At 44.2% G+C, this 12,100-nt stretch overlaps 1 protein-coding gene across 9 annotated transcripts in view; it reads right to left on the minus strand.

Annotated features, from left to right (window-relative positions):
- The window catches only part of robo1 (roundabout, axon guidance receptor, homolog 1 (Drosophila)), a 306,786-nt gene that overhangs the window by 108,363 nt on the left and 186,323 nt on the right, over positions 1-12,100 (minus strand). The gene's annotated exons all lie outside the window — the stretch shown is intronic.

The raw sequence follows: 12,100 nt of genomic DNA on the forward strand, positions 1-12,100 counted from the left end.
CATGAGTAATGACTTGAATACGATAAATATTGATGCTCCACAAGTACGACTCCTCACTCCTCCACAAAATGCACTGATACACGTCTCACATTTACATAGAGACAACATAATGCGAAAGCAGTGAAACGTATTCTTTAAGGTACAATAACAGGTACTGCCGATGCAGAGCAGTAAAGATCAAATAAACTACCAATCTGTGAGCAAAGTCTCCCTTTAATTACAGCAACAGCTCCTTTAGTAAAGCTTAGCACCAGCTCCAGCTCCAGCTATGTGACTCTGTCATTTCTCAGATCAAAGAGCAGAAAAGAAGTGGAAAAGGAAGGCAGCAGTAAACAGGAATATGACACACCTTTAAGGTAAAAGGAAATTAAGAGATGGGAGATAAGATATGGATGCAGTGCAAAGCTTAGTGACAAAGAAGGAGCAGGAGCAGGGATTACACTAACGGCACAGCAGCCAGCAGCAGTGCCAAGGGGGTTAACACCCAAGTGCTATCTCAGGCCATTAATATTGCTCTTTCTGACCAGTCAGCTGTGGCTATCAAACCTGCTTAACATGCAAATTAGCTTCCTGTTGTTAATTCCTGGAGGGTGGGACTTAGCGGTTGTGAATGCATTGTGTGCCCCCACACAATAGTTTGTGTATGTGTGTGCATGTGTGTGTCTATGTGAGAGAGAAAGAGAGTTTTTTTTCCCCTACTCGCCATATCTCAAAGCATAGGGCCGTTGGATCCCATTCAGTTCCAATTAAAGAGAGTCGGGTCTAATTGGAGGCACAGGCCTGCAATTAATTTACCCAGCATCCCGTGAACTCGCCACACTGCCTCATTTCTGTGCCCTGAGCCCATCCCCCCCAATTACCCTGGAAATCTGGTGCTGAGGAGGCGTCTTCTTGTGTTCGCCACATCTTTTAGGTAAAGTCAGCATAATCAGTGACAGCTCTGTGGGGAGATTAATCACTTTGATGCAAATGTGTAGCGTGGTCATTGAAACCTAATTAATCCAATAACCCAACGAAGGACATCGTGATCAGGAGTCTTTTCAACTCACTTCCTAAAACGTTTATGACAGGGCAGACTCTGACTTTTTTATATCTGGGCGTTGGGAGTTGACTCTGGGCGTGCATCTTCTCTACCTGTTGTTCTTGTTGTTCTTACGGGATGCAGACAACGGGATTTCCCTCGAGACTTTGCGCTCCTCTTTTGTTCATATGCTGCACACGTGTTTTCTAAAACTATCGGTCACAAACTGCAGTGGTTGTGTAAAGCTGCAGTCAGTGATCTGCTCCTAATAAGTGACAATAGGCAGTGCTACTGGTTATTTCTTAAATAAAGATAATTAAATGAGATCCTGTGCTTAAGATGGTGGAATATGACAGCTGCAGTGCAATGGATTTTATGCCAGAGACCACTGTACCCAAAATTTGCCAGTTGACTGATTTTGGAGCGATTAGACTAAAGCTAATCACTTGATGACTAATTATTTAATGGCAACACGACAAGGACAACAAAGTCTTGCACAGAAATCCCTGTAATTCTGAAACTGTTCTATTTCTGCATGTCATTCGACTCATACTCCGAGTATGAAAACATATCTGTAGAGATTAAAGCATTTCTGTGAGACAGACAGAAACAGATGGAGAATTAGAGAGAGCTGCATGTAAAGCCTTTAGCAAGAACAAATTAGTCTGCTATCTGACGCCGAATAAAGTTTATTAAAAAAAAACACACATCTGTGGCTATCGGAGCTGCCTGAACCACTACCAGGCTCATTAACCCCTATTTGTAACGTGCTCGCGTCACAGACTTTTCAACCTACAGACCGTATGCTAATGAAGACCAGCCCTTTGGTCGGACAACCAAAGCCCAGAGCTGACACTCCTCGCTCTGCTAGTATACACAGACCCATTACCACCAAAGCAACTGCACCACCAGCACCGCCAGCACCGCCAGCACCGCCGCCACCCTTCACCAGACAAGGCAGGCTAATATATTTTATTAAAGAGGACTTTGAAGAGCTCTGCCGCTATCTGCCCTGCCTGTTCCCTGCCTGATATAGATAGCTCCTCTCTAATTTGAAATGGTCTGAAGTTTGGAGCTTTATGGGGGAGCCCATTAACTATTTAGATGTGGCCCACTGTGAGGAGAGCTGTGCAGCCAGCAGTGCTGTGTTTGATCAGTGGCTGTTTACTGTAGATGATTACACCGGATCTGCATGATTAACATGCAGGCTGAGGATACAATATACAGTAGGCTACAGTCTCCCCGTTACAGGGAAGCTGGTAAGAATAAGCTGATAAATAAATATTCAGCCCTTCATAGAGAAATCTAATAAAGGTTTGGTGTGTGATTCCTTGGAGGGTGTGTGTGTGTGTGTGTGTTTTGAGCAGTGAGTGGGTTCGAGCAAGTATCGGTTACACAATGCTATTATGCTTTCCTTGTCCCTGATTGAATTCATTGTGTGTGTGTGTGTGTGTGTCTGTGTGTGTGTGTGTGTGTGTATGCTTTGCCGCGTTGATCCCCACAGCCACTTTGAGTGACCCCAGTTACTTCAGCTCCATTACTCCTCACCAGGGGAAAAAGTCACAGGCGACATAAAGACTTATTACTCCCATGCTCCTCTCTACAGGTGCATACTTTTACAAGATGGCCAACTTCATTCCTTCCCTACGTCGCGCTCCGAAGACCAAACCTGAGACAGAAACAAGAGAGGAGCGGAGTGCACACTTTTTTCGACTTAGCCGAGCTGTTCAGCGCCTGTTTCTCGCTCCGCTTTGAGTCGTCCTACCCTCCCTTTATTTCAAAGTGCTGCCCTTCCTTCTCCTCTGCTTCTTTCAACCGCCCTCTCTCCTACTTTCTATCCCCCTCTCTCCCTCCCCCCTTCTTCGCTTCCAGACAGAAAATGTGAGATGAGCTAACGCAATACACAGCCTCACCAAAGGGAAGCTGGGACTTCTACTGCAAGGATCTGATCGATCGGCGCCTGAGGCAACATTCTCCTTTCCCTTAACCCTCTCACTGGCTGGAGCGCTCTGTGTTTTGTTTTTTCTCTCTCATTTACTTTCTCTCTCTCTCACACACACACACAGAGAAAGTTAAACTCTGCTTGAGGGAGCCTTTTCTTGCTGTGGAGGTAATTAAAAAAGAACTACAATTCTCTGTGACTTTCTTCCCACTGCTAAAAGCAATCACAGTAATAAACAACAAACCAGGAGAGCCCAAAAGCAACAAGAAGCACAACGGATTTAAGAGGCTCAGACCCATCCACACAACCATCGCAAGGGTCCAGACCCAGATACTGACCCATACGCATCCTAGGCTTCATGAGGACCTCTGGGGTTTTTGCCCACTCTGGTATCCAGGCTCTTTCCACCCTCTAACCATTAATAGCCCAGGCAGGATCATGAGATTTGTGATGGTCCTCAGGAATCCAAGGTCACTCAGCTATCCATTAAATCAGCAGGCATACATTGTATATTAACATTTTGGCTACCGGCTTCATATCGATTCATCTGTGTCTTGGGGTTAAACTTGATTTTTTTTCACCGTGCAACATGAGATGATGCACTGTGAATCTATATTGGACGAGATAAGTCTGCTTCCTTAGTCCCATCTGATAAAATACAAATAATATGCAGAAAAGACAGACTGCGACCAATTAGGGATGCACCGACCCGATACTGACTCAGACATCTGGATCGGGTGACAATGGGGACGCTTTATTTGGTTTTAAGTTAGAATGATTCCACTCTCTTTTACAAAGTGAGGCATACAGCTTATTTATTAGACACTGGTATTGGATCAGTACTCGGTATTGGCCCATATCCAAAGCCGAGGTATCAGCAGCATCTATGTGGGATTTGGAAGTGCTGAGGGAAACTCATATCATACTAAACACTGGGCAACATTCATGGTTTAAAATGGCCAGGATAATTTATAACTAGCAGTTATAAACAACAATTTGAGAACATTTTGGAGCTCCGATACACTGTTTGTCATAGCAACCACAGAAACTGCAAGGAGATGAAGTGATACACGGATGTGGGCGAAAGCATGTAACCCATGACCATGTTGGTGTACAGTAGTTTGTAAAAATGCAGCACATGTGAGAATACAGCTATTTTAAGACACATGTAGCCTATATAACCTGGATACCATACATATTCAACCACCTGTTTGTATGAGATCGGAGCTGTGAGTCGTTTGTCACTGTTTGCAGTGTCGTTCATCCACTTCAGAGCTACACTTCTCTCCGTGTGCATGCTCCTCTTCCCTCATCGCATCGATGCGTCTTATAATAAGTAAACAATATCTAAGGTTAAACTTCATTTTATGAACTTTTATAACACTTGATTTCATGAGTGCTCCAGCCCGTTCTGCACCCATACCCCCCATTAACGCTACACTAAGAGCCGCACTATTAATTGTGCATAATTGCATAATAACTCAGTTACACAGTTACTAATGGAAGCATTTCACTGAGAACATTTACTGTAAATGGCCAAGACATCAACAACAAACAAATGCAACAATATATTGTTTTCTGTGGTACACAAGCGTACATATCTGAGAGGAAGCAATCGATCCAACTTCTCTGACTGAAAGCATACAAGATGACCCTGAAACTACAACCTAGACTCTGAGCAGCCTCGGGACAAGAAAAAGCCAGACAGGGTCAGCTCTATCAGAGGCAGGGTCATTCCTTAAACACAGCATGTTTGCCCTTTGCAATTAAAAGCTCATGTACCCCCAAAGGCTGCATCATGCGTACTACATTTTTATTACTAATCGGCCTCCGCATAAAGATGGAGGGAAGGAGAGATGCAGGCCAAAGAAACAGACAAAAACAATCCCCTTGCTCAAGTAATCAGTTCAGGTCCAGTGATTTCCCTCAACTTAAAAAGCGAATGTGCCTCTGTCTCTCACGGCTTGTTTTTCCATTGGCTCCTATCTTGGCAGAGTGTGAAGAAGAGGAAAAGAGCCAGGCACCTGCCCTTTACCCCAGAAAACTCACAGGGGAGAGGCACAGTGAGGCGATTTAGCACTGTTGTCATCCCCTGATGCACAGAGACAGGATGACGTGTTTACTTCCTTGAATGATAAAAACGTCTTCAGAATGCTAGGTCAGTCAACTCCATCCGTGCCACAGAACAAACGATCCCGGCCAAGATTGCATTGCTTGCGATTATATGAGCAATATGGTAGTAAAGTTTAATTTCCCCCCATAAAGAAGCTCAAGGTCGCCGAATCTCATAAAGACGGATGCTAAAATTGAGAGGTGTTGCAGGAGGGTTGAGTCATATCATCACACACCGTATCAGATGTCCAGCTGAGCAAAGGAAGAGATATGGAATATGGGTCTGTGATAAGGAGGACCATGCACAGTAGGGCACTCCCTATCTACAGTGCCATTAATCTGTGATTAGGGGACTTAAGAGGGATTTATGGCAGCGATAAGAGCAGAGGGCGTGTCCCAGAGGGTAGCCAGGCAAAGGCTGGAGCCACGCCTGCTCGGGACGGTGCCGGGCCAATAAATGACTGAAAGCAAAAGAAAAGGCACCCTTTTCTGTTGAATTAGAGAAGATAACGGAGAGAGAGGGCAGAGATAAGAGGGAGAAACAGAGGGAGAGACGGAAACAGAGAGAAAAGGCAAGGTACCGTTCTCCTGCTGATCAGATGACATTAACAGGAAAGTGAAACTGAATCTTTTACCGTTTTCCACATCAGGATCCCACCCTGGAATGCAGCGCATGAATGACTTTGCCAGTTGCATCAGATCAGACCTGTTTTTAATGTTACACAAGGCTATCACTTACACTCCTAAGAGGCAGGATTAGAGCCCTGTGTGTGAGTGTGTATGGGGACCCAGAGGTGGGGAGATGGAGGGGGATGATGGATATCTTTATGGCCTCTTTCTTTCCTCATCTCTTTGTCTCCGTTTACCAAACAGAATGGGGTACGGTTACCTCGCTGATACTCCGGCAGCACTTGAGAACCAATATCGATTTCCAAAAAATAGTACCAGCGTCCAATTTTGTGCTTTTTAATCAAAGCAAACCTGAAACACACTACCTGAGAGTTTATACACAACATTGAAACCCAACCCTGCACTATTTGATTGTTTATCTGTATTTGCTGTTATAGAAACTAAGTCTACACGCTCACAGATGATTACAATGCTCCTATTGATATTTGAGTGCAATAAGCTTCTGCAGACTGTAATGCAAACATCACACAAAGCTCCTTTGTTATTATTAAAGCCAAGACTTTGAACAAGGTTAAGGAAGTAATCAGAAAAAAACAGTAAGTCTACAGGGCTGCCAGCACAATTTATTCAATCGTTATTTATTTAATTTCAAACAATAGGAAACTCTGATGCCCAGGAAATTTAAAAGTAAGATAAATGACTTCTAAACAGAACATTATTTAGTTTTCAACAGATTTGTAAATGGGAAATAATAAACTATTAAGATCAGCGTCACAGTGTTGTTACCTTTGATCGCTCACTCGTTATATGCAATAAAAGGGTGACAAATCTGCTGATGATACCATAAACAGGCAGCGCTCCTCCTTTAGGGCCACAGGTTACCAACATAAGCTCCAGGGCTCTGGTTTAATCACGCTCCCTCATCGGGATGGATCCAACAAAGCCCCCCTTAGGTCTGGAGCACCAGTCCCCAGCTCCTGACTGTGTCAGCTGGGAAACACATCCCTGGCTGTCCCCTGGCAATGCAGACCAAGCAGGCCGGGAGTGAGACAGCCACAGCAGAGCACTCCTTTGGGAGGCTGGGGTCCATCCTGCTCTGGGGCCCCCATCTGGAGCTATGACAATAGGAGCAGTATTTTCACTTCTGCTCCAGGCTTTTTCCCAAATGGGCCTGACACATTTGGAAAACACCAGGCATGATCGCAAGCTTGATAAAGGAGTGTTGACGCTCATGAAACACCTCTTAAATCAACCAATGACAACAAGAACATCTTTGTTTTGTCTGTCTTTAAAAATCTCATGGATAAAACTTATAAATGGGAACTCCATGTATGTGAAGGGATTGTTTATTCATTAATAATACAAATAAAGCTTCCAAAGCTTCCAATTAAATATCTATAGTACTCTCACATAAACCACCAGCAACATAACCGGGAATAAAAAGACACAACGAGGGGAAAATATAACATAAAATAATGAATTTCCAAAAGGAACCCAGGGGACACAATTGTGGATGAGTTGTAGCTCCTCCTGATGCCAAGCTGCTCCAGTGAGCGTCATTAGACACAAATAAAAGCTGTCAAACTCAGAAGAAGACCACGAGGGCAGATTTCATTCCTGCAGGATGAACGCAGTTCCTGTGAATTTCTCCATCCATTCACCGAGACAAGACTGAGGAAATCTGTAGTGGAAAAGCCTGGAATGCTTGTTAGGAAGCCGCCTGTCAAATTGGCTCTGGAGAGACCATGCAGGCAGGCAGATGGGCTGAACTGAGCAGGGCAGATTCAAGGCAAGAAGTCATTCAGTCTTTATGTGTGTGTGTCAGTCTGTCTAGTATCTATGTATCTATCAATCTATTCACAATGAACATGTCTGTGTGCATCTTTGAGCAGACTCTCAGACTCCTCAAGCTGACCCTGCATATTCAGAGTGATGACCTATGAAGAAAACCCGGCCCGCACTTCCCATGAAAGAACTCCAACACCGGTGTCAAGGATGTCATTCCTTCAGCAAACCAGAAGATCCCGGAAAAAGAGCTGTAATTAATATGTGCCAGGCTCGATCCCTCTATTATGAAGCTTCTGTATGCGGTACAGTCAAGGTTTGGGAGCATGGAGGGCTGGTGTGGTGTGGTGTGGTGGGGGGATTACAGAAAAAACGAAACACAAAGGAGCACGAGTGGGCAATTACTTCTTGTTTTTGTTTTCCAGCGTTGCCTGTTTTTAATGAGGTTTGACCAGTGCGTTCTCAGTGATACATCAAAGCAGCCTGCAACAGCAATACAGGAGAAGCAGGGGTAATTGAATATGCTGCTACATTTATTTCCCAACAGGGGACAGTGGGTGTCTCAACGCTGACTTCTTCTTCCATGTGCTGCTACACTTGAAATTCTCGAGAGATTAATAAATTGGATTTCAGCACAAACAATTTGTTTAGCATTTTGAAAAACAAATATATATTAAAAGCTGGATTGTAAACACGCTTTCACCACGAGGAGACGTGTACGGCTCCATTGCACACCATATTATGCAATGATTGCACATGAATGAGAACACCACTGCAGGGTTAATGTAAACAAAACAGTTCATTTAATTGAATTTAAATCTGCCGTCTTGCATCCATATCAATATGGTGCAGTGGGTCTGCTCTTCCCAAGGTCGTTCTCTGCAGTATTTCTGTTCCCGTGACCGGCCATGAGGGGACTGGGATCGGTGGCAGGGAGTTCGGGAAGGCAAGGGAGGGGCTGGTTGAGCCGTGAGGAGGAAGAAGGACCGGCGCACTCAGCTGGCACAGCCCAGCCACAGGGAGTATGGCATTCGGGCACGCTGCCAAGAAAAAGAACAGCTCTGAAGAGATGCCAAAGTGAATCGAGGCAGGCACGGCCAAAAAGCACCTAATGCTTTTTAAATGTTATTTAGTTGATGGCAGCGACTGATACAGGCCTACTGTTGGACCAGTGTTGTATTACAGTCCCTGAGAGCAGAGCTGATGACCTTACGTAGGCTATTCTAAATGTTCGGCCAAACACATTCTAAAGTAAATCTCAGACAGCTGGGTGTTGAAAGGGAATTTCAGTTACAGCATTCAGACGAGGGTACGACTGTAATGTCTGAGTGCAGAAAGTTGGCACATTTCCCTCCGGTACCCTTTAGGTTAAAGGGTAAGCATAGGGCACATAGCATTGTACTGTCAATGTGTGAAAGCTTGTGCATATGCACGTATGTATGTGACAGCGGTTCGTACACTGTAGCCCTGGATACGTGGTATTATTAAAGTGAAACGTGGCTCCCAGAGGCATAGCGTAGGTTAAGACTCAGTGGAGCCAGTTTCTCATGTGGCAAGATCCCAGAGACACCAGCATGGGCCTGCTGAGTGGGGCATGGCCCGGGTCCAGCCAAATGGAACACAAATCGCCCCAAACTGTTCAAAACCTGGACTGGAAAAACGAGAGTGGGATGTAAGGCATGCCATGTGATGCACAGTAAATATTTGGTCAAAATTAATGAAGGGGCGAAGTCTGCCAAGAAGCCTTTTTCTAGACGTCCACAGAGGGGAGACTGTGCCCAGTCTGGCATTAAAATTAAATTTCCTTCTGCAGACAACTGCTCAATGGCCTGTCTGCTTTCCAGCACCCACTTACCACGTTCTCTCCTTAAAACACATACCAACTGTCCAGGTACACAGTGTATCTGACCAAATACTGTTTTCTTTTTCATGCTATGACTGAAAATGACCTAATTCCAGTTCCTTAATTCCCCATCTGTCAGTTTTCTACACCTGACAGATGTAATACCGTCAGGCAACTGAATAAAGAGAAAACCTGTCTTCCTACAGAGTTTGAGACGGTGGGGGAAGGGGGGGGAAATTAGATCCGCGCAAGACAGCTGTGATGACAAATGGAAGAGAGCGAAATACCAAATCACCAACAGCCTTTCAAACTGATTTGTAAGTGGAAATAAGCACCACGAGGATATCTCTTCTTCTGCTTCTTTCCGCTGACTCTGATTACATGATGATGTGATGATTTTCCCAAAAGTGATCAACAGCGAGTCAGCCAATAGGGAGAGAGATTTTTCAGACAATACTTTATATGGTTTGAAAATTCATCATTTCTGCTTTATTAAAATTTATTAAGAAAGGTGTGGCCTATTATGTCATACTAAAAAGTCATTCTAAAAGTCCATGTATGCAAAGTATGTCTGCAAAAATAAAAGCTGAGCTCAATCAAAGTCAAAGAGTAAAAAAAAAAAAAAAGAATAATTTTGGCTTTGGCTACTTAGAAACAAGAAGCCAAATGTACTTTAAGACGCTGAAAGGACGCCCGTCATTATCATTAAAGGATTGCAGTGCAGTGTGGAGACAGAAGTGAATAGCATGCTCTGAATGAAGTGTATAATGAGTGAAGGATAAACACCGGCTGTCAAAACGAATCAGAACAGAACAGAGCACCTTCAGATATTTTACAACAATGTCTTCTGAGCCGAAAAAAAAAAGAAAAAGAAAAGAAAGTGAGATCAGTGAAGCAAAGTGCATGTGGGGAAATAGAGGTGAGGCTCTTTAAAGTCCCCTTCTAATAGTTTGAACTTTGAAGCTTTCGATTAAGACTTGGTGACAGACGCGCAGACAAATGCAAAAGCAACTTTGTGTTTAAAGCCGGGAGAACCTGTCTCTCACACGGTGACAATTGTTATTCAATTAGAGCTTTCACTGTATAAGAAAGGGGAAAGCGACATGGGAGGAAGAGAGACTGCAGAAGGGGGAGGATTGTACAGTGGAAGCTCTGCATGTCTTTCATATTTGCAAAGTATAGTTTAAAAGCTTCGTGAAAAGGTGAAAATCCCAGGGCTTTCAGTTTAAGTCAAAAGTATCGTTCCTGTTCGAAGGGCTTGATGATGTTAGAACTGAGAACGTGGCACCGCAAACGTCAACATTTTAAAAAACTGCCTGAGATTAGTGTGTTCATTTTAAGCGGTGACATCAGATTGGAGGAAAATGTCACATATTTGAAAGTAGGTAAGCCTGATAATAGATCGAGATTAGAGTTAATCTCCCAACTCAGAGCGACTGTGTATTTACACGTTGGAAATTCACCCAGTTATTTGAATCCTCCTCACCATGGTTACAGCTGAATGGTGGGAGCGGCTCCAAAAGCAGTCCTCTAATAGTGAATTTCAAGGTCACCTTCTCATTAATTATGTTTTCCAGCACTTCCTCTTAAAAGGAGCGCACCCCTCCTGCTTTTATCACCGTCTTTGTGTGACAGAATTAGCCGCCAGGAACTCAACTACAAGAAGTTGCTGATGCAGCTCAAAGATAAGACTGACTTTTGAACATCAATCTCTCAATTTATCAGTTGCACCATGTGGATTTAAAAAAAAAATATCTCTCTCTATATATATATATATATATATATGTGTGTGTTTCAACATTTAAAATGAACAGGAAATAATGCTTGATAGGGAGGGGGAACCTTGTCACCAGAGGGAATCTTAACTGCGACAGTATAGCTAAGAGGGGGGAGGAACCAAAGACATTAATCAACTAATTAGCAGTCTCTCTTTTAACTGCTAATTTAATCTATTCCTCTCAGCCTCTTTAATGGTATTTTCCCCTGTCAGTTATAACGAAAGAGAGGTTTAGCATTTCAAAAGTGTATCCAGGCCTCGCAATGAGAGGGGTAATAGAATGGTCACAGAGGCTGGGAGGTGGCCTGAGCTCAGGGAGTGAGAAAGAAAAGAAGGATACTGGGGAAAGGCCGTCCTCAATGCCACCTCTCAGTCTCCCCAGTGGAGAAAATGAAAGGGAGGGAGGTCCGAGCCTTTTTAAAATGCATAAGGCAGAGCACCCCACGGTAGCTCCGCTTCTCCATCACAGCAAACGCCGGGCCGAGGGCAAGCCTTGTGGGAGTTCCTGAGTATGCAGAATTCAGATCCGTGAGGGATGTCGGCTGTATGTATACACCAAACCAAACCCTCAATGCCACACTGAAGCTTTGTATCAGGATCATTTATTTACTCAGCACTTTTTTTTTAAAAACCAACCTCACCTCACCCCAGATGTCCACCTTTAAAAAAAAAAAAAAGAAACACTAGTGCGTCCTTGCCTCACAGTTTTCCACCACTATCACCCTAATCAGCACATTCCCTGCCATGAGGGACCAGTAAGAATATGCAATGTGAGCATGGAGAGCCAGATCAAGAGTATTCCCAGAGCTGGTGTATCATGGCATGTTTGACTGCTCCGTCCTCCCCTTCGTCCTCCGTTCTTCCCCCTCCATCCCCCCCTTCCACACCCTGGGGTAGCCTTTGTGTAGCAGCACCCCCTCCCCTCTCTCTCTCTCTCTCTCTCTCTCTCTCTCTCTCTCTACACTCCTCACACACCCTCAGTCCCTCATG

This window comes from Larimichthys crocea, chromosome VII (genome assembly GCF_000972845.2).
Source record: "Larimichthys crocea isolate SSNF chromosome VII, L_crocea_2.0, whole genome shotgun sequence".
Classification (NCBI taxonomy): domain Eukaryota; kingdom Metazoa; phylum Chordata; class Actinopteri; family Sciaenidae; genus Larimichthys; species Larimichthys crocea.